This window comes from Bubalus bubalis, chromosome 16, assembly GCF_019923935.1.
Source record: "Bubalus bubalis isolate 160015118507 breed Murrah chromosome 16, NDDB_SH_1, whole genome shotgun sequence".
In the NCBI taxonomy this organism is placed as follows: Eukaryota; Metazoa; Chordata; class Mammalia; order Artiodactyla; family Bovidae; genus Bubalus; species Bubalus bubalis.
In genome coordinates, this window is record NC_059172.1 from 43,163,632 (window position 1) to 43,189,435 (window position 25,804).

Sequence of the window (25,804 nt, forward strand, 5' to 3'; positions counted from 1 at the left end):
TCATTTTTTTGTATCTCCACTTACCACAGCGCTTGACATACAGGAGGTGCTGGATAAGTATCTGTGCAATAGATGAATGAGTGGCCATGTAAGTTAAAGGGACTAGTGACAGGGATAGATCCCAGAGAAGGGGATGTAGGTAGAGCAGGCACCTCTAAATGTGTCTCTTGAACTTTTATTTCCTTTCCTCATTCGAGGCCAGAGTATTACGTGAAGGCTGGCACCACCCCAAGCAGTGCAGTTTTCCCTTGTGATGTCCTGTAACTTTCCATGCAGCTATCTTTCACAGCTCTTTGTGGGTAGTTTTCCACGTGGTCAGTCAGCTCCATCAAGTGTAGGATGTGGAATGGCTGCGACGGTCCTGAGGATATCCGAGGGAAGGTGCAGTGTGTTATTTGTACCTGGAACCAATTCCCAGCACTTCTTGGTGTAGGAGAGTCCAGGAGTGACGCACAGGATGTTCCTCTGTGGCTCTTTTTAAAGGGAATGGTTCAAAGAAACTCATTTTTGCCTCCACATTAAAACTGGAACCTGGGAACTTCTCTGGTGGACCAGTGGTTAAGACTTTGCCTTCCAGTGCCGGGGTACCAGTTGGATTCCTGGCTGGGGAGCTAAGATCCCACATGCCTTGTGGCCAAAAACCCGAAAAACAAAGAACAGAAGCAATACTGTAACATATTCAGTAAAGATTTTTAAAAATGGTCCATGTGAAAAGAATCTTAAACAAACTGGAATCGGTGGTCTGCAGTTCCAAGGAGACGTGGTGACACAATTCTCCCTAGGAGTTTGGGCTGGAGTCCTGGAAATGACTACTTAGCAGTTTCCTTTCATTTGTGTTGCTGTGTGATTATTGAAGTTCTTGATTTGGAGGAAGAAAACAAAGATAGTGACAAATATATTTATAAAAAAACAGCAAGAGAGAAAATGTTCACTTTTGAAGAAGGCAATGCGGGAAGCCAGGCCCCTGAGCACGTTTCCTTCGTGAGCAACTTGAGGCTCTAGGGGGTTACAGCGCTGCTGCAGAATTTTCTCAAAACTAGGGAAGTGGTGGGTCAAGCTTTTGGAAACTCTGCCTCCTGTTCTGCTGCCCACAGCCCAGGGCAGGCTCTACCCTGAGGTGAGCTAGGGAGCAGCAGCTCCTGAGGGGGTTTTGCAGAGTTCTCCCACCCCCTCTTCCCCTGCCTGTATTCCTGGGGCTGTGACCGCACTCCTTCAGGCCTCGGGGAAGAAGGATGCTCAGTCAACTTGCAAGACTGGACCTCTCCTAGCAACACATTCCTAATGACCTAATAGCACAGCTGCTGGGAATTTCCTTGGTCATGTCTCAGTGATCTGCATGCTTGTTGTTTCTTGGGCCCCTTTATGTCTGTCTGACCCAGTTTTTAGTCTGGACTTTGCTTCTTAATTAACCCACGTGCTTGTGTGACAAGCGGCACACCCACATGGGGATGAGGCCTATCCAGGCCTTGTTCTCCTGCGTTCTGGCTTGTTATATCAGTTTCTACGCGTGTGGGTGGGGTAGGCGGGGAGAGCTGCCACTGGATCTGCTTAATCTGGAACCAGGGTCAAAGCAGTGACTGTCGGAAGCCGCCAGGCCAAGGTGTCTTTCTATCATGGCTGGTGTCTTATCACCATAACCAGAGAGGGCTTCCCTTGGAACTCTAGAAAGACGATGACAGCAAAAAGGTGAGTCAGAAGGATTGAGCTGATGCTGGGCAACGAGAGCTGTACAAGTGGACTGAAGCAAATGTATGTACACAGGAAACCGCACAGAAGGTGAAGAGTTGTTCGGGTATTGTGCTAACTCCTCTTCACTAGGGGGCGGTGACAAGTGACAGCCAGCCGTGGCTGAGGGCTCGCCGCTGTCCTGATTCTGTCAGGATCCTCTCCTTTTGTTGTCTTACGCTGGTTTCAGTTCTTAATCCTCTTCTTTGTCTCAAGCTGTCTGCACACCGCATTATCTACTCTGACATGATTTACTTTCTTAAAATGGGGCTCAGTATTAAGAGAGGGGAATTTTGAGTCTCTCCACCAGCAGTTGCTCAAAGTTCACAGTAAAGGAGCAAGTCTTCAGCGACTATGTGTTTGGAGAGGTTTAATTTCACTCAGTACCTCTGGATCTGCATGAACTCCTTAAAATACCAGGAACAGCCTTTGGGCCAGGGAGTCAGTATGACATTAAAACAGGCTCCAATCTAGAATCCCCCCAAAATGAAAACACTAATTCGAAAAGATATGGGTACCCCAATGTTCACAGCAGCATTATTTACAGCAGCCAAGGTATGGAAGCAACCTGAGTGTCCATCAACAGATGAATGGATAAAGAAGATATGGCATATATATGCAATTGAATATAGCAAAGAATGAAATTTTGCCGCTTGCAACAACATGGATGGATTTGGAGGGTATTTGATTAGTGAAATAAGTCAGATAGAGAAAGACAAATACTGTGTGATTTGACATATATTTGAAACCTAAGAAAGAAACACCAGTGAATAGAACAATAAAGAACTCACAGGTATAGAGGACAAGGAGAGGGAAGGGGAAGGAGCAGTATAGGTGTAGAGGATAAGAGGTACAAACTATTATGTACAAAATAAATAAGCTACAATGATATACTGTACACCACAGGAAATATAGCCAATATTTTATAATAACTATAAATGGAATATAGCTTTTAAAAATTTGAATCACTGTGCTGTACATCTGAAACTTATAACAGGTTGTGTCTCAACTATACTGCAACTAAAAACAAACAAGCAAGCCTGGCGCCAATGCCATCTGCTTTACAACTTTGGGTCTGAATCTCTCCTGAACAGGTGGCACTAGTGGTAAAGAACACTCCTGCCAGTGAAGGAGACGCAAGAGATGTGGGTTTGATCCCTGGGTCAGGAAGATCCCCTGGAGAAGGAAATGGCAACCCACTCCAGTATTCTTGCGTGGAAAATTTCATGGACAGAGGAGCCCTGTGGATTACAGTCTGTGGGGTCGCAAAGGGCCAGACACAACTGAGCACGCTGTATACACCCTCCTGGCAGCTCTGCATGCTGTGTTCTGGCTTGCTCTTGATCCTTCCTGTTCTCAACCTGACATTTTCCATCTTTAACCTCACTATTTTTTTCTTTATTAGAGTGTAATTGCTTAACAGTGCTGAGTTGGTTTCCGCTGTACAGCAAAGTATACCAGCTATATTCACTTTATCTTTTGCACCTGTGCATATTGCTGGCTTTGCTCTGCCTACTGCCACCTGGCTGAAATCGATCATTCCAGCCTTGCTTCCAAGTGAGTGAAAGTCTCTAAGTTGTGTCTAATTCTTTATGATCCCCACGAACTGTAGCCCACCAGGTTCCTCTGCCCATGGAATTCTCCAGGCAAGAATACTGGAGTGGGTTGCCATTTCTTTCTCCATGGGATCTTCCCAACCTAGGGATCGAACCCAGGTCTCCTGCATTGAAGGCAGATTCTTGTGTTTTTTTTTTTTTTTTTTTTTAATCAGAGGCTAATTACTTTACAATATTGTAGTGGTTTTTCCATACATTGACATGAATCAGCCATGGGTGTACTTGTGTGCCCCATACTGAACCCCCCTCCCACCTCCCTTCCCATCCCATCCCTCAGGGTTGTCCCAGTGCACCAGCCCTGAGAGTCCTGTCTCATGCATCAAACCTGGACTGGTCATCTATTTCACATATGGTGATGGACAGGGAGGCCTGGCATGCTGAGATTCGTGGGGTCGCAAAGAGTTGGACACGACTGAGCGACTGAACTGAATACACATGTTTCAATTCTATTCTCTCAATTCATCCCACCCTCGCTTTCTCCCACAGAGTCCAAAAGTCTGTTCTTTACATCTGTGTCTCTTTTGCTATCTCGCATATAGGGTCATTGTTACCATCTTTCTAAATTCTATATATATGTGTGAATATACTGTATTGGTGTTTTTCTTTCTGACTTACTTCACTCTGTATAATAGGCTCCAGTTTCATCCACCTCATGAAAACTGATTCAAATGCATTCTTTTTAAAGGCTGAGTGATATTCCATTGTGTATATGTACCACAGCTTTCTTATCCATTCATCTACTGATGAATATCTAGGTTGCTTCCCCTCTGAACCACCAGGGAAGCCCAGCCTTGCTTCCAAAATTCCCCAGTTTAGATCCCTCTGGGGAGCTTCTGCCAGTCTCTCTAGTTGAAGAGCAGGATCTAGATGTGTCTGAGTGTCTCTTCCAGCTTCCATCTGTGCCTCACACTGGGCCAGGCCATGACCCCAGACTGTTGATCAGGGTGGATGCTAACTGCCAAAGGCTCCTTACTGCCCAGTCGTTGATTTCCCACCCTCTGGATTCATACCATTAAGCATCTTCCAGTTGCGGGGGCGGGGAGGTTGGTTTTTAACCATTTCATGACCACATACATAGACTACAAATTTACATTACACTTCTGAGGGCATCCTTCTGATAATTAATAATTACTAGTTCTCACATTTGTCCAGTGACATATAATCAAAAGAGAACTTTAGTGTATTCACACATATTGTCTCATGTCCATACTTCTATTTTCTTTTGCCAGAATTACATTGACGTATCATAAAGTCCATATGCATTTGTTTCTTCTGTTCTTTTTATGGTTTGAAAGCTCATTTCTTTTTAGAACTGAATAATATTCCATTGTCTGAATGTACCACATTTTATTTGTCTAGTAGCCTTCTGAAGGACATCTTGGTTGCTTCCAGTTTTGGGCAGTTATGAATAAATCTGCTATAAACATCTGTGTAGACATAAACTTTCAACTCATGTGGGAAAATACCAAGGAGCATAATTACTGAGTGGTGTGGTAAGAGTGTAATTTTGTAAGAATTTTCAAACTGTCTCCCAAAGTGGCTATGCCGTTTTGCATTTTCATCAACAATGACTTAGAGTTTTTGTGGCTCCATAGCCTCATCAGCATTTAGTGTTGTCAATATTCTGAATTTTTAACATGCATGTGGTGGTATCTCATTGTTGTTTTAATTTGGATTTCCCTAATGACATATAGAGGAGAGTGAAAAAGTTGGCTTAAAGGTCAACATTCAGAAAACTAATGGCATCTGGTCCCATCACTTCATGGGAAATAGATGGGGAAACAGTGGAAACAGTGTCAGACTTTATTTTTGGGGCTCCAAAATCACCGCAAATGGTGATTGCAGCCATGAAATTAAAAGACTCTTACTCCTGGTAAGAAAAGTTATGACCAACCTAGATAGCATATTGAAAAGCAGAGACATTACTTTGCCAACAAAGGTCCGTCTAGTCAAGGCTATGGTTTTTCCAGTGGTCATGTATGGATGTGAGAGTTGGACTGTGAAGAAAGCTGAGCACCGAAGAATTGATGTGATGGTTTTGAACTGTGGTGTTGGAGAAGACTCTTGAGAGTCCCTTGGACTGCAAGGAGATCCAACCAGTCCATCCTAAAGGAGATCAATCCTGGGTGTTCATTGGAAGGACTGATGCTGAGGCTGAAACTCCAATACTTTGGCCACCTCATGTGAAGAGTTGACTCATTGGAAAAGATTCTGATGCCGGGAGGGATTGGGGGCAGGAGGAGAAGGGGACGACAGAGGATGAGATGGCTGGATGGCATCACCGACTCGATGGACATGAGTTTGAATAAACTCCGGGAGTTGGTATGGACAGGGAGGCCTGGTGTGCTGTGATTCATGTGGTCGCAAAGAGTTGGACACGACTGAGCGACTGAACTGAACTGAATGACATATAATGTTGAACATCTTTTCATATGCTTATTTTCCATCTGTGTATCTTTGATGAGGTGTCTGTTAAGGTCTTTTGCCCATTTCTTAATTGGTTCATTTTCTTATTGTTGAGTTTTAAGAGTTCTTTGTATATTTTGGATAACAATTCTTCATCAGATATATCTTGTCCAAATATTTTCTCCTAGTCTGTGGCTTATTTACTCATTCTCTTATTAACTTCACTTTTGTAGATAATAAATGGTATAAATTGTTGAGAGCTTACCATACACAAGCACTGTGCTAAACTTTCCTACATATATTATCTCATAAAAGTCCTATGAGGCGCTGTGTTTATTGAGGTTCTGGCTTCCCCAATGGCTTAGCAGGTAGACAATCCGCCTGCCATGCAGGAGACACAGGAGATGCTGGTTCAACCCCTAGGTCAGGAAGATCCCCTGGAAGGAGAAATGGCAACCCACCCCAGTACTCTTGCCTGAAAAATTCCATCGACAGAGGAGCCTGGTGGGCTACAATCCAAAGGGTTGCAGAGAGTTGGGCAAGACTGGGCGACCAAGCACACAGCACAGCACAGACTGTAAGCAGCAGAAACTGATTCTGGCTAGCAAAGTAAAGAGGAAATGTATTGAAAGGATGATAGGGTACCGCATGGGACAGGAGGCAGAATTGAACAATCAAAATTAAAAGAGTAGAAACCCACGCTTGCCTACTTTTGTAGGCTCCTTGCTGCTAAGTCACTTCAGTCGTGTCCGACTCTGTGCGACCCCATAGACAGCAGCCCACCAGGCTTCCCTGTCCCTGGGATTCTCCAGGCAAGGACACTGGAGTGGGTTGCCATTTCCTTCTCCAATGCATGAAAGTGAAAAGTGAAAGTGAAGTCGCTCAGTCCTGTCCGACCCTCAGCGACCCCATGGACTGCAGCCTACCAGGCTCCTCTGTCCATGGGATTTTCTAGGCAAGAGTACTGGAGTGGGGTGCCATTGACTTCTCCTTAGAAGGTGGATTTGGAGATAAATCTGGGCAATCCTGTTGGCTCCTAGTTCCTGCTATCTCATTGTTCCAAATACCACTTTTCTTTGATGGAGAATCTGATTGGGCCAGATATGTATCCTCGGGCCAATCAGGTTGAAGGGACGTATGTTACAGGCACAGCCACTGGGGCCCCTCGCCTTTGTATAAGGGGTGTTCTCAGAGAAAGGGAATCAATGTGAACCAGTTAGTCACCCAAAGGGTGTCTGCTGCAAGCACATAGTTCTATCAGTCAAAAGGTCCTGGCATTCAAAATTGGATCATTGAAGCACATTATTAAGGGGATTAAGAGGGAAGAGCTTAGGGAAAGCAGCCAGATATGTTAGAGTATCTTGGGGCTGTGATAGCAGGGAGCTGTTCTGTGCCAAGCTTGAAGAGCAAGGAGGAAGTAGTGATTTTTGAAACCTGTGGAGAAAGCTATAAAGGAGAAAGCTGGCTGAAAATAGCTGTGGTTTGGGGGAGAGGGTCACAACCAACTTTCAGAAACCCAGCAGTGTGGGATCTAGGGAAATAAATACCAAGTTTCCACTCTCCTCTCACCTGCCCATTTCTTGGACACAATCAGAAGCCAGAAAGCAATGGAGTCCCTTGACATGATTCTTAGAGGCCAGCCTCCCGGGACTCCAGCCTCCCTGTACTCCTCTACTCTTCAGTGTAGAGAAGAGTGGAGAGTGGATATGGAGAGGCAAATAGATGGCAGCCAACACAATAAAAATACAAATTTCAGCTCATGGACAATGACTGTCAGGTTTGGAGGAGGTAGTGACTGGTTTAGATTCACAGTTAATTGAGACTCAGAGTTAGGGTTTGAACTCAGTCTGACTGCAGAACCTATGCTTTTAACCACTGTTCTCTCAGGTGAATATGCTGAATTCAAATATTGACTCCTTGCAACATCACCTCTTAGCTGTAGCAGCAGGAAGAGCCCATAGTCCCTCAGTAGTGCTGGTTTCCCTCAGAGTCCTTCCTCCTGGGCTCTGCGGGGCCATGTGGCTTGGGATATCAGAGGCAGTCAAGGTAGAGTCCAGGCTTCCTGACACCATACAGGCAGCTCCACTCTCCTGGGGGTAGGCATGTGATCAAGATTTAAATTGCAATTAAGCCTCTCCTCGGGGGACCATTCTTACACTTGGACCTTGCACTTGTAAGAGCTAATGCCCATTCCTCTCACATAAATAGGCCCATTAGTGGCTTATCTGTCTGGGCTTTCACTTTCCTGCTGCTACATGGGATGCCCCAGACAAACACATTTCCAATCAGGCATGTAGAAGAAAATATCATTAATGGCAATAATATTCATTCTATGGTCTTATTTCCTTTCCCATTATTTTCTAACTCTTTAACCTATTTAATAAGAGCTAATACCTATGAGAAGGAAATGGCAACCCACTCCAGTGTTCTTGCCTGGAGAATCCCAGGGACGAGGGAGCCTGGTGGGCTGCCGTCTATGAGGTGGCACAGAGTCAGACACGACTGAAGCGACTTAGCAGCAGCAGCAGCAATACCTATGATATAGATGTTATCATATCATATCATATCACCAGGGATTGCCTGGTGGCTCAGATGGTAAAAAGAGTCTGCCTGCAATGCAGGATACCTGGGTTCAATCCCTAGGTTGGGAGGATCCCATGGAGAAGGAAATGGCAACCCACTCTAGTATTCTTGCCTGGAAAATCCCATGGATGGAGGAGCTTGGTGGGCTACAGTCCATGGGGTCGCAAAGAGTCAGACACGACTGAGCGAATTCACTTTCACTTTCATGATATACTTCCATGTGCTAGACACTGCCCTGTTTTTAAATACATGGATTGTCTCATTTCATCTTGACAATAAACCTAGGAGCTAGCTAGATACCACTTAAACCCCACTTTAAGGTGAGCAACTGAAACTTACAGGAGTGAAGTATGGAGCCATAGGCAATAGAATTATTATTAAGTAGATCCAAGATTTGAACCCAGACAGCCTGGCTCCAGAGCCTACAGCCCTTAGCCATGATGATGGTCTTCCTGCTCTGGATAGCTTGTATTCATAAAACAGTGAATTCTAACTATTCCTGTGCCACTTCAGAGGTGAAACTTTAATTTATTTAGAGAATAGAGGTAGGTAGGGTGCAGACTGCTAGGGATCATCAAATATCAATGTGCTCCTGTAAGGTTTCCATCTGCACTGCAGTAGACTTGTGAGAGGGTAACAGTCAGGAAGGCCAGGGGTCTCCAAAGGAGGAAATAGCCTGCAAGTGTCAGACATTTTTATCTCTCTTAATAGGCAGAAGGAAACAAACTAGCGATATTTTTTTCCTTCTCTATACAAATTTAAAAGGAGGTTTCTCTTAAAATACTGTGTTGCCATAATGACACCTGGTTTCACCTGAAGTTAACTATTCTCAAACCTAGAGATAACCAATGCCTTTTTCTTATGGGAATGTTTGTCTTAAGCTATGCTAACGCACTATGCATTTACCCCAAACTGTCTTCAAGTTGGTTCCGCCTCTTGGCTCAGAACCTACTTGACAAACCAGTATGTTATACTCAGATATTATTTCCCTAATCTATGTAAACGAAACTATTTGTATGGTGACCTGCCCTTCTTCAAGAGTCAAGTTAATCATTTTATGGCCCAGGATGAACCATTTGGTGCCAAGATTATCCAAAAATGCATCTTATGGGTGAGGGGCCTGGTGCCATTCTGAGTTTTAAGACATTCCTTTCTTTCATTAACAGACTGCTAGTGACTATATAACATCCAGCTGAAGACTAGCAGGGGGGTACTCTTTCTGCCCCCTTCTGATGCCTATGTCAGAAGCTTTCTCTATCTCCTTTATACTTTAATAAAACTTTATTACACAAAAGCTCTGAGCGATCAAGCCTCGTCTCTGGCCCTGGTTTGAATTCTTCTCCTCTGGGGGCCAAGAATCCCGGCGTCTTTGCGTGATTCAACAACAACCTTTCAGTTGGAGACATGTAACTAAGTCTGGCTCATTCGATATGTGGAGGAGTGATATATACCATTTTCAAGCCAGGCCATAACCTCCCTGCACTCTGGGTCACTCTCTCTTTCCTGTCTATGGTTCTAGAACTGAAGAACTCTGAGATGGCTAAATTGCCATTTGTAAGGAACTTGTTACTGCATGGGGAGGGCAATGTAGAAGAGTTGCCTGACCTGAATTGGACAGTGACATAAGTGAGAAATAAATCTTTGTCAGATTAGACCATTTAGAGTTTCAGGTTTATTTATTATTGCAGTATAGCTTATTGTACTCTAATATAAATTTCATACTCATACAGATATTGGTACCTCTAAGTAGGGCACGGCTCTAACAGCTTAACAGTCTAGTGGTATACTGAGCAGGAACCTACTGTTGAAGACTGGAAATATCTTTACACTGTAGTTCTGAAACTTTATTAATTGATCTAACTTGGGGGGCATAACCCATGTTTATTAATAGGACGTTTCTAGGAGAAGAGATTGAAAAGCAGAACATTAGTAGTGTATGTTGGCTACTTCTGGCTGCAGTTGCCAAGGTACTACAAGAAAAAGATGAACTCATAATAGAATCGGCCAGACTGGCGGAATAAATAAAAATCAAACAGACAAACAAACACCTATGACCCAACTATATGCTATCTACAAGAGACATGTGTTAGCTTCAAAGACAGAAATAGGTTGAAAGTAAAAGATATACCCCCCTCAATAGCTATCAGAGAGAAATGAAAACATACATCCACACAAAAACTTGTACACAAATACTCATGGCAGCATTATTCATAACAGCCCCAAAGTGGAAAAAACCCACGTGTTCATAAACAAATGAATAAACAGAATATAGTATATCTTCACAATAGAATATTATTCAGCCATAAAAAGAAACGAAGTACTGATTCATATTACAAACTAAATGAACTCTGAAAAATTATGCTAAGTGGAAGAAACCTGACACTAAAGAGCGCATATTCCGCTTATATGAAATATCTAGAATAAGAAAATACAGAGTCAGAAAACGGATGAATCTAGGGCATAGAGGAATGGGAAATGGGGAGCGACTGCTAATGATTGCAAGGTTGTTTTGGGGGGTGATGAAAGTATTCTGAAATGAGACGGGGTGATGGCTGCATGGCTTTGTGGGTATACCAAAAACACACTAAATTGTACTTCTTAAAAGGATGAATATTGTGGTATAAAAATTTACATCTCAATTTGAATTTAAAAGCACAAGATTGGTGGCTTTGTTAATTAAATTAAATGCAATAGACAAAGTCCAGTATACTGAGGCCTGCAGAGTTAGAAAAGCTGACTGCTTTTGGTTCCCGTATAGTAAGAGATGGGAATTTAAAAGTTTTTGCATGACAAAGGCCCAAGAAAATATCTCAGTTGAAAGTGAATCATGGAAAATATCTGATGAAACGTGGGTTCCTTTGTTCCAGCTAGCTTCACCAGCTGGCTTTAAGTAAATCACTCTCACATTGAGAGTATGTGGGGGCAAGAAGGCAAAAGAATAAAGTAAACATGAAAACTATGTCTTACAAATGGAACACTGAGGGTGAATATTGGCAAATAGAATCGCCTGGGTGCAAATAGGTCAGACACTAAGCAAATTTTTGAGGAAGCTGTATTGTCAAAGAAACCACAGGTGTGTGTAAAAAGTTTGAGTTCTTCAGTTAAGCCATAAACAACCTCTGAGAGGAAGTTGCACAGCCCCTAAGAGAGCTTTCTCCCCAGTTCTCTCTTTAGATGTGGACAAAGAGAATATGGGTCCAAAAGGAGGCCCCTCCCAGGGTAGTGCCAAGGATCGCAAAGAACAGTAGGGGAGAGATCCTGACTTAGGCTAGGCAGTAATTCTAAAGGCTGCCCACTGGTACTTCAGCAGTGTAACACCAGTGTATTCAGCAGTCACACCAGCGTAGCTGTGGGAAGTGACCACTATGGGTCTCTCATTCTCCCCTTTCTGAAGGGGAATGTTAATTGAAGTTCTCCTATTCTGGTCCCATCACTGCGTATTTGTATGTTGGCATGGGTATGGGTCAACGAACCCAGGTGGTTCAGTGTTAAAGAATCCACCTGCCAAAGCAGGAGATGCAAGATACCTGGAAGATCCCTGGAGTAGGAAATGGCAACCCTCTCACAGGTATTCTTGCCTGGGAATTCCATGGACACAGGAGCCTAGTGGGCTACAGTCCATGGGGTTGCAAACAGCCAAATACAACTGAGCAACAGAGCACCACACACATGGTATGGGATGGACACCTCGCCCTTTTAGTGCACAGTCTAAAAGCAGTCACATGTGTTCCCAGCAGGGAGGACTATGAAGCACAATGACAGATTGGATTTTGGGTTGTTTTCTGTGAAGAGCAACTGAAGGTATTGTATTTGTGAAAGAAGGAAACCAAAGGGATAGTCAGTGACCACGAGAGTACACTGTGGTGGAGACAGTTATTGTTAACCAATAGGCTTGCCATTGCTCCTTTAAATTTTTCAGCCTATGATGTTGGCTAATAATTTTTCTTTCTTGTAATGTCTTTCTGACGTCAAAGTATCGAGTTTTTGCAAGCCTTACTAAATGAGTTTGGATTCATCTGTTTAGATGGGTATTATTTATACCTTAAATTTTTGTGATTCCATTTGGGCTTTCAGTTTCCTTTGTGGAAGAGTTTTAACATCAGATTCAATTTCTTTGATAAATATACATCTATTGGTATTTTCTATTTCTTCTTGTGGCGATTTTGGTAAATTGTATTTCAACAAAATTGAATGTTTCACCTAAAATTTTCAATTTATTGACATAAATATGTGCATATAAAATGCCAATTTAGTGGCATTGAATTGTTTATGATACTCTCTCATTATCCTTTTAAAATATGTAAGGTCTGTAGTGATGTTTCCTTGTTTTTATACCTGATTTTGGTATTTGTATTCTCTCTCTCTCTCATTTTTTTCCCTCTCTATATCTGCCTTGCCAGGCATTTATTAATTGTATTAACCTAGTCAAGGAAAATACTTTTGACTGTTGATTTTCTCTATTGCATGTCTTTTTTCTATTTCATTGATTTCTGCTCTTTATTCTTCCCTTCTATTTGTTAGGGGTGGGAGTTAATTTGCTGTTCTTTTTCTGAAAGTTTTTAAGTTGGACACTTACATCACTGGTGTTCAACCCTATTTATATTTTAATATATAGATTTAGTAGCTTCCCCGATTGCTCAGAGGGTAAAGAATCTGCCTGCAATTCAGGAGACATAGGATCCCTGGGTTGGGAAGATGTCCTGGAGAAGGGAATGGCAACCCACTCCAATATTCCTGCCTGGAAAATCCCATGGTCAGAGGATCCCGGTGGGCCACAGTCCAAAGGGTTGCAAAGGGTGGGAAACAACTGAGCGACTAAGCATGCACACAATATATAGATTTAACGGTACAGGTTTTCTTCTAGGCACAGCTTCAATCGTGCTGTTGGCCACACCACCTCCCTTCTCCCATACATCAAATAGTGAAAGGCTCCTAGCTGGTGAAAGTGCAGGATGGAACCTGCATGGAGCTCTAAGTCACTGTTTGGAGGAAAGCCATACAGGAGAGTTACCTGACCTGCACCAACTTGTGACATAAGCAAGAAATATAACTTTGAGGTGTTGAACTAAGTTTTGTTTGTTTGTTTTGAATAGGTTTGCCATTGTCTGACTTATCTTGGCTAATACAAGAGGGCCTGCATTGGTCTATATTAAAGAAGGCTTCTTCTCTTTGATTTTTCTGAATTATACATACCATGAGAGGGCTTCCTTTGTGGCTCAGCTGGTAAAGAATCTGCCTGCAATGCGAGAGACCTGGGTTTGATCCCTGGGTTGGGAAGATCCCCTGGAGAAGGGAAAGGCTACCCACTCCAGTATTCTGGCCTGGAGAATTCCATGGAATTCCATGGACTGTATAGTCCATGGGGTGGCAAAAAGTGGGACACAACTGAGCGACTTTCACTTTCACATACTATGAGACTGTTGTTATAGGAGGTTTTTCCTGAATATGTAGGGGTACTGGTGGGGTATTACAGCACAGCACACAATAGGAAATAACTTTACATTGAATATGTCCCCCTCTTCATCCCATAGGAAGTTTTTCATTGTTTCTCTCTTTGACTTGGTCCTGCCCCCGTAGCCAGGTTTTGGGTTCCCTTCTCTATTTAAGCTCTTTCTTCACAGTTCATATTTTTTCTTCTTCCCATCCTTCCTATTCCAAAGCACCTCAAAACTCTCTAGTTTTTGCATATAGCTTTTCCTTACCTTGGATAAAATAAAATTCCTAGTGTTCTCTCTACTGACCAAAGCGCACCCAGAGGTCTGGGATGGAAATGGGGCTGTGAGTAGCCTGTTGGAGAATTGGGGGTTGGGGGGAGCTTCCAAGCCAAGAGGTTTTTTCCCGCAGAACCCAGAGTTGTGTTAAAAAATTTTTCCTGCCACTTTTTTCCTATTCTTTGGGTTTTTATTTATTTCACTTCTTTCATTTTTTACATAGTTGAAATCATTCTCCGTGCTGTACTTTTATAACTTAATATTCTATCATAAACATTTACTATATTACTCTATGATCTTGGTAAGCACCTTTTTTACATTCACACTTCTTCCTTTTTAAAACCACAGTTATCAATCCCAAGGTGTATAAAAAGAACAAAGCAGCACCCTGAAATCACACCCACTGGACGGACAGCATTTTATACACTGGGCTACGTGACTTTGGCTTCCAACAGTTGGACTGAAAGAAGAGTATTCAGAAAGTCTGTGGAGTGACTGATTGGACAGAGCTGTCCCTTATCATACTGTAACTGAGCCATGGTTCTAGCTGGATAGCTTGGGGTCCTGGGAATCAGGACTGCCAGGCTCAGATGCATCTGAATATGTCTGGAGCAGTTGCGGGGAGGGTCAGGAGCAGCCTGCTCTCAGAAGGATCTAGGAATCACTTGGAAAGGGTCCAGCCTGTGCACATTGTTCCTCTTGTCCTGACTATCCTCAGAGTGAGGGGTTATAATGGTCAGGTAATATAAGACAAGTAAGATGACCTGGAATTTGCCTTTATTGGAGGCCTTCCACGTGATTGGTGCAAATGCTTTTTTTACCTTCCCTGTTCAGGCCCAGGGAGGTGACACCCTGATGGTACCAGCCCTTGTTTATCATACAGATCCCCATGGTTCCCTGCACCCTGCTTACATCTTAGTAAATAGTCCCTCTATTAAATTATCTATTAAATCAATTCACCTAATGTGAATGTAGTATCTGTTTGCTTCTGACCCTACTGATATAGAAACTATTCTGTTGATGGCTCTGGAGAGGCCCCCTGGAACTCTAGTTCTCAGCAGTCAACTCTGGTGATGGAGGATGGGATTTAAATGGTGGACACCTAAAGGAGAAGAAAGCACAAAAGGTAAGGTCAGAGACTGTGACTTCATTGACATACTTCAGAGATCCCTGGTAGGAATGGAATTTGACAGTGCATTTGGGCCTAAGTCATTGGGATGGATAGAGATCAGACAGATCTGATTTGAGTCAGAGAGGTAGGGTGGTGGTATTAGGAGGCAGGACCATTAATATCAAATCTTTTTCCACTGCTCTCTAGAGAAGGACTGAGCACAAGTTAAGACCCTGAGGGAGAATGAATGATGATTAAAGCTAGAGCCCACTGAAGTAGGAGTAGGGTGGGGTGGGACCTAGCCTTGGAGGGCCTGCACAGGGTCTGGCCCCTCTAGAACTTTGGCAGAAGGAACAAAGATCCTTACAAAGCAATATGGGGAGGAAATTCTTCCCCACTGACTTCCAGAATATACTCACATGGAAGGAATGTTTGAGAGAAAATTGGAAACTTCCAGAAAACACAGGGTTTGGGGATGATGGGCATGAGGAATTTAAAAACAGGTTTATTTATAAACAAATTATTCATAAATGCTGGAAAAGTGACAGGATTTGGAAAAGTTAATTTGAAAACATCAGCACCCTGGGGCACTAAGTCTGGTTTTATTTACCCAGGCCATGTGGTACTTTCTTTAGTAAAATAAGGAATTTATGTGGAAATAAGGAATTTATGAGGAAATCAAGCTGTCACTGTGTAATCTTTATAGAATGTCCAATCACGAATACGGGGCAGAAATAAAATGGGAGAATATGACACAGGTATTGTTCTCCTAAATTCTCCCAGGGCCTTTGCATATACTGTTTCCAATGTGTGGAACCTGGAACGAGGTCAGTTTTTCTCGTGTTCTGATACAGCGCTTGTACTTCTCTTTCTAGCGCTGTCACTGTTGAACTTATGTGTTCAAGTGGTCCTTTGATTAATGTCCTGTCTTGCTAAATAGCTGTAACCTCCATGAAGGCAAGAACTGTTCTGCTGACTGTTGTTGCTCAAGGGCCTAGGGCCTGAGCCCTGCTAGATACTCCATAGGTATTTCATGGATGACGGCCTGAAGGACTTTTAGAACATGTTCCCAAGTAAGAACAAGTGAACCACAGTACACATAATCCTGCTAACCTTGGGCTTTGTGTGTGTGTGTGTGTGTGTGAGCGTGCTGGGTCTTTGTTGCTGTGCACGAGCCTTCTCTAGTGTGGCCAAGTGAGGGCTACTGCAGTGGGTTCTCTTGCTGCAGAGCACGGGCTTTAGACGTGCAGGCTCAGTAGTTGTGACTCGTGGGCTGTAGAGCTCGGGCCCAGGAGTTGTGGCGCATGGGCTTAGATGCTCTGTGGCATGTGAGATCTTCCTGGACCAGGGATCGAACCATGTCCCCTACACTGGCAGGTGGATTCTTTAACACTGAGCCCCCAGGGAAATCCTTAACCTCAGGCTTATATTTCATCGTTCTGTGTAAAGACCTTTTTCTGACACCACACTAGCATGCTGGGAGCATTGACACCAGATTCAGCATGGTACCTGCCCACATTAGGACTTCATGAGGAAGGGTAGTGAAGACTTCTTAAGTCAGTCAGAATCCTGCCCTCACAGAACAAAAGACACACAACTCCTTTGATTTCCCTGAAATTGTCAAAAGGTTTGTTCTTACCTCAGAGGGCTTGCACCTCAGAGTGGTTGCCACTACTATGCAAATATCATGGTGCGCTGACTCCAACTTGGAGAAGTTCTGGGTGGTGATATCTACACTGTACTACACTCTCCCTGTTTCCTCTGGTGGGAGATTTTAGGCCTGGTGTAATCAAGGTAATCACAAAATCTATGGCAGTTATATTTGGATGTTACCGAGCTGCTCAGTGTGGCCAACAGGAGATAAGTGGGAGTGTGATGTGGTGGCTTCATTAAAAGACATTTGGGATGTGCTGCATGGCACAGAGCACTGTATTCAATATTTTACAATATCTATAATGGAAAACAATCATATAGCTGAAATCAATGCAGTAACTGTCTTTCAATGACTGGCTTCTTACACTTAGCATCGTGTCCTAAGGTTCATCCATGTTGTCACATATTACAGGATTTCCTTGTTTCCTAAGGCTGAACAATCTTTATCATATGGATATATCATATTTTCTTTGTTTGTTCATCCATCAGTAGACATTTAGGTTGCATCCTCATCTGCCTATTGTGAATAGCGCTGCAGTGAACATGGAGTGCTAATCTCTCTTTGAGATCCTGATTTCAGTACTTTTGGATAACTCTGCAGAAGTGGGGTTGCTGGATCATACGGTAATACAACTCAATAGCAAAAAAAACACCCTAATTACCCAGTTTAAAAAATGGGCTAAACACTTGAATAGACACTTCTTTGAAGAAGACATACAGATGGGCAACAGGTAATTGAAAAGATATTCAACATCATTAATCATTTGGGAAATGCAAATAAAAATCACAATGAGATATTACTTCATATTTGTTAGGATGGTTATTATCAAGAAAACAAAAGACAAGTGTTGGCAAGGATGTGTATACACTGTTGGTGGTAATGCAAAATGGTATATCTGCTGTAAATAGTATGGAGGTTCCTCAAAAAATTAAAAATAGACCTACCATATGGTCCTTCCTCCCTCTTGCTTCATGAAACATGGATGAGATGACTGAAGATATAGTTGTAAGCTTTTCTTAGCAGAGGACATGCGTGCCTGCATGCTAAACTGCTTCAGTTGTGTTGGAGCCTATTAACTGTAGCCTGCCAGGCTCCTCTGTACATGGGATTCTCCAGGCAGGAATATTGGAGTGGGTTACCATGCTCTCCTCCAGGGGATCCTCCCAACTCGGGGATTGAACCCATGTCTTTTATGTCTTCTGTATTGACAGGCAGGTTCTTTACCAGTAGCACCACATGGGAAGCCCTAGCAAAAGAAGGGTGACTGCTGGTTCCCACAAGGATGAGTGCACACTTGAGGTCAGGTAAACTGGTGACTGGCTCAAGTGGGATTTGTCTGGAATATGATTGTAGATGGGAACTATGCAGATGGGCCAGTTTTGGGGAACAGGGTGACAGGTAATAGACACCAGTGACTTCCAACTGCAGGAGTCTGAGGATCTGTGAAGTGTCTGTAATTCCCAACTCTGGACTATTTACTGAAGGGAAGAGAAAGAAATTTTTCTCTTATTTATCTCATTGCTATTTTAGGTTACCCTCAGCTGAATCTAATTCCCACCAATACATTTAAGAATACTCAGTTATTGGTAAACCACAAGCTTTTGCAATGATCATTTAGAAAGGATCTGGACGTTGACATACGTCACTGAAAATTTATCTGGCTCGAGTGGGGTTCGTCTGGAATATGATTGTAGATGGGAACAATCAGATGGGTCAGTTTTGGGGAACAGTTGACAGGTAATAGATACCAGTGACTTCCAATTGCTTTGTTTCTCTTTCTCAAAGACTCACCCTTTAGACAAATCATGAGCCATGGGGACTTTTGCCCACCCTGAACTGTTTTGGGCTTGTCCAGTGTTCTCTCCAAGCTGTCTGAGGATTTCTGAGTGGAGTTTCTGACTCGTAGTGACCTTTGTGTTCTCATTCCTTGAGCTGTGTGGATTCTCTCTCCTCTGGCAGCCACCCTCCCTTCTTTTCTGAGTCCTTCCAGTCTGGAGCTCAACTCTTCCTTCTTTTTTCCCTCATAGCACCTCTGAAAGTTTGGGGATAGTCAAATGGTTGATAAACAGCCATTTGCCCTGGACCTGTTCACACTTAATGGTTCAAAGAAACAGTGGAGTTGTGAAATAACAGTTTTTTAAAAATTCAATTTTGGACGTTTTTAAAACAATTTTTTTATTGTAGTAAAACATAAAACATAAAATTACCCGTTGTAACGTGAACAATGCTGCATACATTTCAGTGGCATCAATTACATTCATAATGTTGGGCAATCATCACAATTTTTGGATTTTTGATTTCCCAAATCAAAGTCTTATGCAGAGTTCTCCTCTCTTACCCAGAGGTGTCATTATCCTCAGTGAGATCATAGTGAGGCTCATTCTTAATCAAAATTCAGGATCTGGAAAAATGTCTGTGCTTCTCTCTTGTGCAATGTAAACTGCTCCCATTCCTCCCTGGTAGAATCCACAGAGCTGAGGATGGATTGGGTGTTGACCGTACTATAAGCACTGAGGGTGGCCAAGAGCCTGGAAGCAGGCACTGGGGGACAGGACAGCTCCAGGCTCTTGCTTCTGCTTCAACCTTTGACCTTTGATCTTATCGTTTATTAAATGGTTGGGTGGGCAGTTCTGAATTAGGCATTCAGGGTTTGAAAAGAGGATGGCCTGGGTGTGGTGTGTGTGTGTGTGTGTGTGTAGGGGCAGTGAGGGAAGTCTGCATCTTCAGGAGACAGAGGTCATAACCTCATTTGAGGCTCTGCTCTGCTCACTTTCCTCTCTTCCCTCCCAGATGATTCTGAAGGGCTACAGTCATGCTAGATTTTGACATCTGAATTTCAAATTATAAAGTATGAGGTGAAGGGAGTTTGGGGCAGATACTTTGGGGCATTCAGACAATGACTTAAATGTGCAAGATGTTTGAGGCTGTGATTCCTGTCTATAGGAGTCCAACGGCAGAGTCTCACCAGATGGTACAATGGTTAGGCTGATCGTAGAGTTTGGAGAGTATGAAAAACACACAGACATGGGAATGAGCTGGAGCTACAGCCCAGCATGGTGTTGTGCAGAGTCCTGGAGGGAAGGCAGAGACAACAGGCCATTCTTAGATGCGGAAGAGGACTGCTAATTCCTAGGCTTCCATTTAATTACAGGGACCATGTGCCCAGGTGGGTCCTGGGGAACAACAGCCCCTGACTACTGACAGGTGTTCTGCGGGCATGCAGTCTTGGCTGTGGGCCCCAAGCCTCGAGTCCCCAGCCACTGGCCCTCTTCACTCCAGTCCAGAGAGGAGTGACTGAGAGACGCTAAGCCCAAGGTCCCCAGTCACCCTGAGTGCACATGCCCTGGGTCTAGACCTAGCTCTTACTCACACTAATTTTCAGAGTGCTCAGGTTTGTCGCTTTCCTTTCTATATTTCATTTCAGGAAGAAGGAACTGGCTGCCAACTGTAAGGGTAGAGTCCTATGCAACTCTAGCTTGCTTACAGCTGATTGGCCAATCAGAAGTCAAACATTGCTGGGGAGGAGGGAGTTCCTGGTGGCCTAGTGGTTAGGATTCCAAGCTTTCACTGCAATGTCCCCAGGTTCATTCCTTGGTTGGGGAACTGAGATCCGCTGCATGCTAGGTACCAAAAGAAAAAATTCCTGGGGAGGGAATTGAACCTCCTGCTGGAGTGGCAAGGCAGGTCGGAGAAGGCTGTACCCTCAATTATGCCACAGTATCAGTGGGGGCCACAATGCCCTTCCACACTGGAGCCAGGAACATTGCCCCAGGCACACTTCCTCTAGCCACCAGTCGCTCCTGATGGACCTATTTCTGTCCTGTTGTTAGATCATATGCCATGATTTCAGTCCATTCAATTAGTAGAAGGCCCTGGGGCACTTTGGTTTAAAAACTGGGTACATTTGCTGAGATTCTGCTAAGCACTCTCAGAAGCAGAACCCTTTCTTATTGTCTCCTTGGGGAGACTTATGCTTCTGCAGTGCAGGAAAGAGTTGTTGTTGTTCATTGTCTGAGCTGTGTCCTACTCTTTGTGACCCCATGAACTGTAGCCCACCAGGCTCCTCTGTCCCTGGGATTTCCCAGGCAAGAATACTGGAGTGGGTTGCCATTTCCTTCTCCAGGGGATCTTCCCAACCCAGGGATGGAAACTGCGTCTCCTACATTAGTAACTGGGTTCTTCACCACTGAGCAACCAGGGAAGCCCTCAGGAGACAGTAAAGGAAACAGAGAAACTGGTTATTTGGAGGCTGCCATGGACACGACTGAGCGACTGAACTGAACTGAACTGATGCCATCTTAGATGTGCGTGTGTGCATTGTAGAACAGTTACCCAGAGTGGGGTGTTAGTAGGAGCTGGGGCGATGATGCACAGACCCCAAACACCTCTGGGCTTCCAAAAATGCTCAAATAGCCCGCACCTGCCAATGGTATCAGGAGTCAGAGCACTCTGGGAGGTAACTGACAACTGTGAGCCCAGTGCTCTCTAAAATGTTCAGGTCTGGATGATTGGAGGGAAGTGCTGGTTGGAGGACAGGGCTCAAGAAGTCTCCTTCTGGTGGCTGAAGCCTGGAGGAGATGCTGGTGGTGCTGCTGGGGGAAGACGGTGGGGCAGGGGAGGTGATTTTGTTGGCAGCGACAAGTTTGGTTTTCACATTGAACTGAGGCTACAGGAGGGATGGATTAAATGAATGGTCTTCAAAGTGGAGTGTTTAGGATGGATGATCCAATGGAATATAAAAGAAAAATTTTAAACTTGTACTTAAACAGACATACCATGGATATCATGGCTTCAGTTCCAGATCACCATAATAAGGCAAGGATCACAGTAAAGTGAGTCATAAGAATTTTTTGGTTTCTCAGTGCATATAAAAGTTGTGTTTATGTTATGCTGTAGTTGGGACTTCCCTGATGGTCCAGTGGCTAAGACTCCACGTTCCCAGTGCAGCCCAGGGCCCAGGTTCGATCCCTGGTCAGGGAACTAGATCCCATATGCCACAACTAAAATGTCCAGCACGCTTCAGCTAAGACCTGGCACTGTCAAATAAATAAATAAAAATAACCATTAAAAAGTATATGTTATAGTTGCTTAAGTGTATAATAGCATTATGTCTAAAAAAAATATACATACCTTAATTAAAAAATATAAAACAAAAAATTGCAACAGTAACATCAAAGATTACTGATCACAGATCACCATAACAAATACAATAATGAAAAAAATTTGAAATATCTCGAGATTTTCCAAAACGTGACAGAGACATGAAGTGAGCAAATGCTGTTGGAAAAGTGCTTCTAGTAGACTTGCTCAACACAATGTCACCACAAAACTTCTACTTATTAAAAATGCAAATTTGCTAAGTGCAATAAAGTGAAGCAGAATAAAATGAGGTATTTCTGCTTTAGTGTACAAATAAATAAAAAAGTTGAGTTTCACCAATACTTTCTGTATGGATTGATAAGGCATGCTTCCTCAACACTTTCGCCACAGGTCCATGCCATGTATCCTAGTAGAGGGTCCCCAGGGAAAGGAGGGAGAGGGGGACAGTGAAACCCTCACTGGTTCAGTTACTTTCAAGTGACTCGTGTAGCCCAGGTTAGATAGATTACATCACCTAACTATCATTTAACTAATGCTCACAAAAGGGACAAGTGGGTTGAAAAGGTTCTGGCAAAGAAATCCAAAGACTGAAAATGCAGTTGGCCTTCTGTATCTGTGGGTTCTGCATTGGCAGACTCAACCAACTGCGAATGGAAAATACTTTTTAAAATTTCCAGAAAGTTCCAAAAAGCAGAACTTGAATTTGCAGTGTGCCTGGCAATGATTTACATAGTATTTATATAGTATTTGGTATTGTAAGTAATCTAGAGATGATTTCAAGTATTTGGAGGATGGTGCGTAGGTTATATGCAGATATACCTTTTTATATAAGGGACTAGAGCATCCATGGGTTTTAGTATCTGTGCAGGTACTGGAAGGGACACTGTAATATGGATAGTGCAAGCAAAAGCAAACTCAGAAAAAATGGCAGAGCTAACAATTTCCTACTATTTGTATGAGATTCGTTATGATGATATCTCTGACATGGAAGTCTATCAGAAAAAAAGTTTAAATTTGTTAAAAAAAAAAATCAAAACATGGATTTACATCACTACAGTTAACAACCAGCCTAAGGGTTTATTGGACTTTGAGGTATTAGCTGATAATAATATAAATATGCCATCATGATCAGCAAGATACGTGCATTCTATCCACCCAGAGTGTGAAGACAAAACTCTACAATTTTTTCCAAGTCATGTGATGCTTAGTTGTGTATTTTTATGAACTATTATTAAATGTAATAAATATGTTTAGGAATCCCTGTTGAGTAAAATCTCTTTTATTTAATAAAATCTTTTTTATTCAATAGTAAAAGACAAAATGTCAGTCAGTATCACTGGGAGAAAACTACTGTTCTATTTGCCATGGTTACAGTGACTGAAGCGGTACAGAGAGAAGATGGCAACACATAAAAGGGCATTCTGTAGAAAAACACATTATCAGGTATTTGAGAAAGGTTTAGAACACATAGAAGTTGGCTATATGATCGGATGCCAGTTGCTAACATGTTGCACTTCAGTCTTTTCAATGAAGGCATTAAGAAGGGAATACATTTTGTGCTCTATTAAAGAAAAAGTGTGTTTATAATGTGAATGATATATCTAGTATAATATGCTGTAGTTTTTATGTGTAAGAGTAACCACCAACGGAGTGGCTGCCCAGACTGGAATACAAAACTATGGATTGGGGGCAGGGAGGGACTCCATATGAAACTCATCAGTGGCATCATTTACTTACAAATTGCAACAATATAGAAATTGAAGTTAGATGAGCCAAAATATAGGATGTGGATAATATGGTTAATTTGAAAAAAATTAAATACAGTAGAATCTTTACAATAATTTATAATGGGATGTGGATGAGACTATGAACATTTTTTATATTAGTCAAGGTTTACTGATCATCCCAAGGGAAAGAACTTAAAAGTTGTGGAATTAAAAGATGTGTTTCTTTAAGGAGAGGGCAATTGGACTTCCCTGGTGGTACAGTGAATAAGAATCCACTGGGGACATGGGCTCGATCCCTAGTCTGGGAAGATTCCACACGCCATGGGCAACTAAAGCTTTTGTACCACAACTACTGAGCTCTAGGGCCAGAGAGCCACAGCTAATGAGCCTCTGTGCTGAAACCCTCGAATCCTAGAGCCTGCCTGCTGCTAATACTGAAGCCTGTGGGCCTAGAGTCTGTGCTCCGCAAGGAAGAGTAGCCCCTGCTCGCTGCAGCTAGTGAAAGCCCTTGCACATAAATGAAGATCCTGTGCAAAGAAAAATAAATAATAATGAAAAAAAGGGAAAAACCAGTTATTTCAAATTTGCTGGCCTCTTGCTTGTGACTGTCTGTGTGTGTGAGCTCACACGGAAGCACACACACATCCCCACACCCACTCCCCCCGGCACACACACACACACACACACACACACACATATATATATACACACACACACACACAATGATATATACACACACACACACAATGTATCCCTTCAGGTAAAGGTGATGTTTTGGGAATTAATATGACTGTGCTCTAAAATAATCATGTTATGGGGAAAGCATTTTGAAAATTGATGTTTGGAACTGTTTCTATTATGTGATTTTAATGCCAAAATGAAATGTCTCATTGCCAACTATAGAGACTAGCATAGCCACAGCCTCCAAAATTAAGAAGTACACTTTTAAAACCCATTTTGCATTCTTCCAAAAGAAGAGTTTCTGGAGTTTAAAAAATCCCATTGTTAAAAATATCCCCAGAAACAACTGATGAAAATGAAACGGCTTCTAAAACATCAACCAGCTTCTACTGGTTTTTGCCTCCCCAACTAGATTGTTGAAACAGCACCAGCTTAAACTGGTTCTGCTTCCTTCAAATAAGTTCATCAATCAAACCTTGACTTATTTTACAGAGACAACAGTGCAAGATGGGAAACCATCTCTCCAGGATGACCCCCAACCAAGAATCTTCAGTCTACAGAACTCAAAGAATCAAAAGGTTGCCACTGGAACCCTTAACAAAGCAAAGAACTAAGTCATTCAATAAGGAAAACCTGGCTTCCAGTAGCATGACTAGCTTATATGTTCTGATTCAAGACTAGCCAATCAGCTTCCAAGTTTGAAATTCCCCTAACCCTTTAAATTTTACACCAACCCTGGATCATGGAGACAGATTTGAGAGCTTTGTCTCCTGTCTCTCTGCTGGTCAACCTCACAATAAAGATTTTTTTCCCCCTCAAAACCAGTGACATATTATTGGCTCCTATACACATCAGGCATTGAACACTTGCTTGATAACAAAAACATCATTGGGAATGAAGGCTTCATGGACAAAGAAGAGTTTTCTGGGGGAACGTCACATTTGCAAAACTGATATTAGATGGAATTTAAGCAGTGAGAATTATGGTTTAATAAGTGTAGTGAAAGATAAAATTCTTCTATTTGGGTGTATTTATCTTTGTGAGGTTTTCGTTTTGCAATAACACCCATTAGGACTAAGTATTGACATTAATTGAACTTAAAAGCATACTTTCTAGTCTCATAAAATATTAAAGTAAGACTTATTAAAATCATTTTTAATCATGTTGCTTTCACTAAATAGAATTTTGCTAATAACTTTAAAGTAAAGAGGGAAAAGGTATTAAAAATGAAATTATTTAAGATTATTGTTTCATCTTTATCAAATCCTTTAATGGTCTTTGTGAGTGCTGAGTCGCTAAGTTGTGTCTGACTCTTTGTGACCCCCTCTGACTGTAGCCCACAAGGCCCCTCTATCCATGGGATTTCCTAGGCAAGAATTCTGGAGTGGGCGGCCATTTCCTTCTCCAGGGGCTCTTCCTGACCCAGGGATTGAACCCAGGTCTCCTGCACTGCAGGGCGATTCTCTACCACTGAGTGACCTGGCAAGTGT

The 25,804-nt window shown here is 42.7% G+C and overlaps 1 long non-coding RNA gene across 1 annotated transcript; it reads left to right on the forward strand.

The window, feature by feature from the left end:
- The first annotated feature begins 1,529 nt into the window (after positions 1-1,529).
- Positions 1,530-25,388, forward strand: LOC112579673. The gene is made up of 3 exons (XR_006545331.1): positions 1,530-1,686; positions 15,048-15,167; positions 24,807-25,388. It is a non-coding gene; the product is annotated as an uncharacterized LOC112579673 (long non-coding RNA).
- The last annotated feature ends 416 nt before the right edge of the window (positions 25,389-25,804 follow it).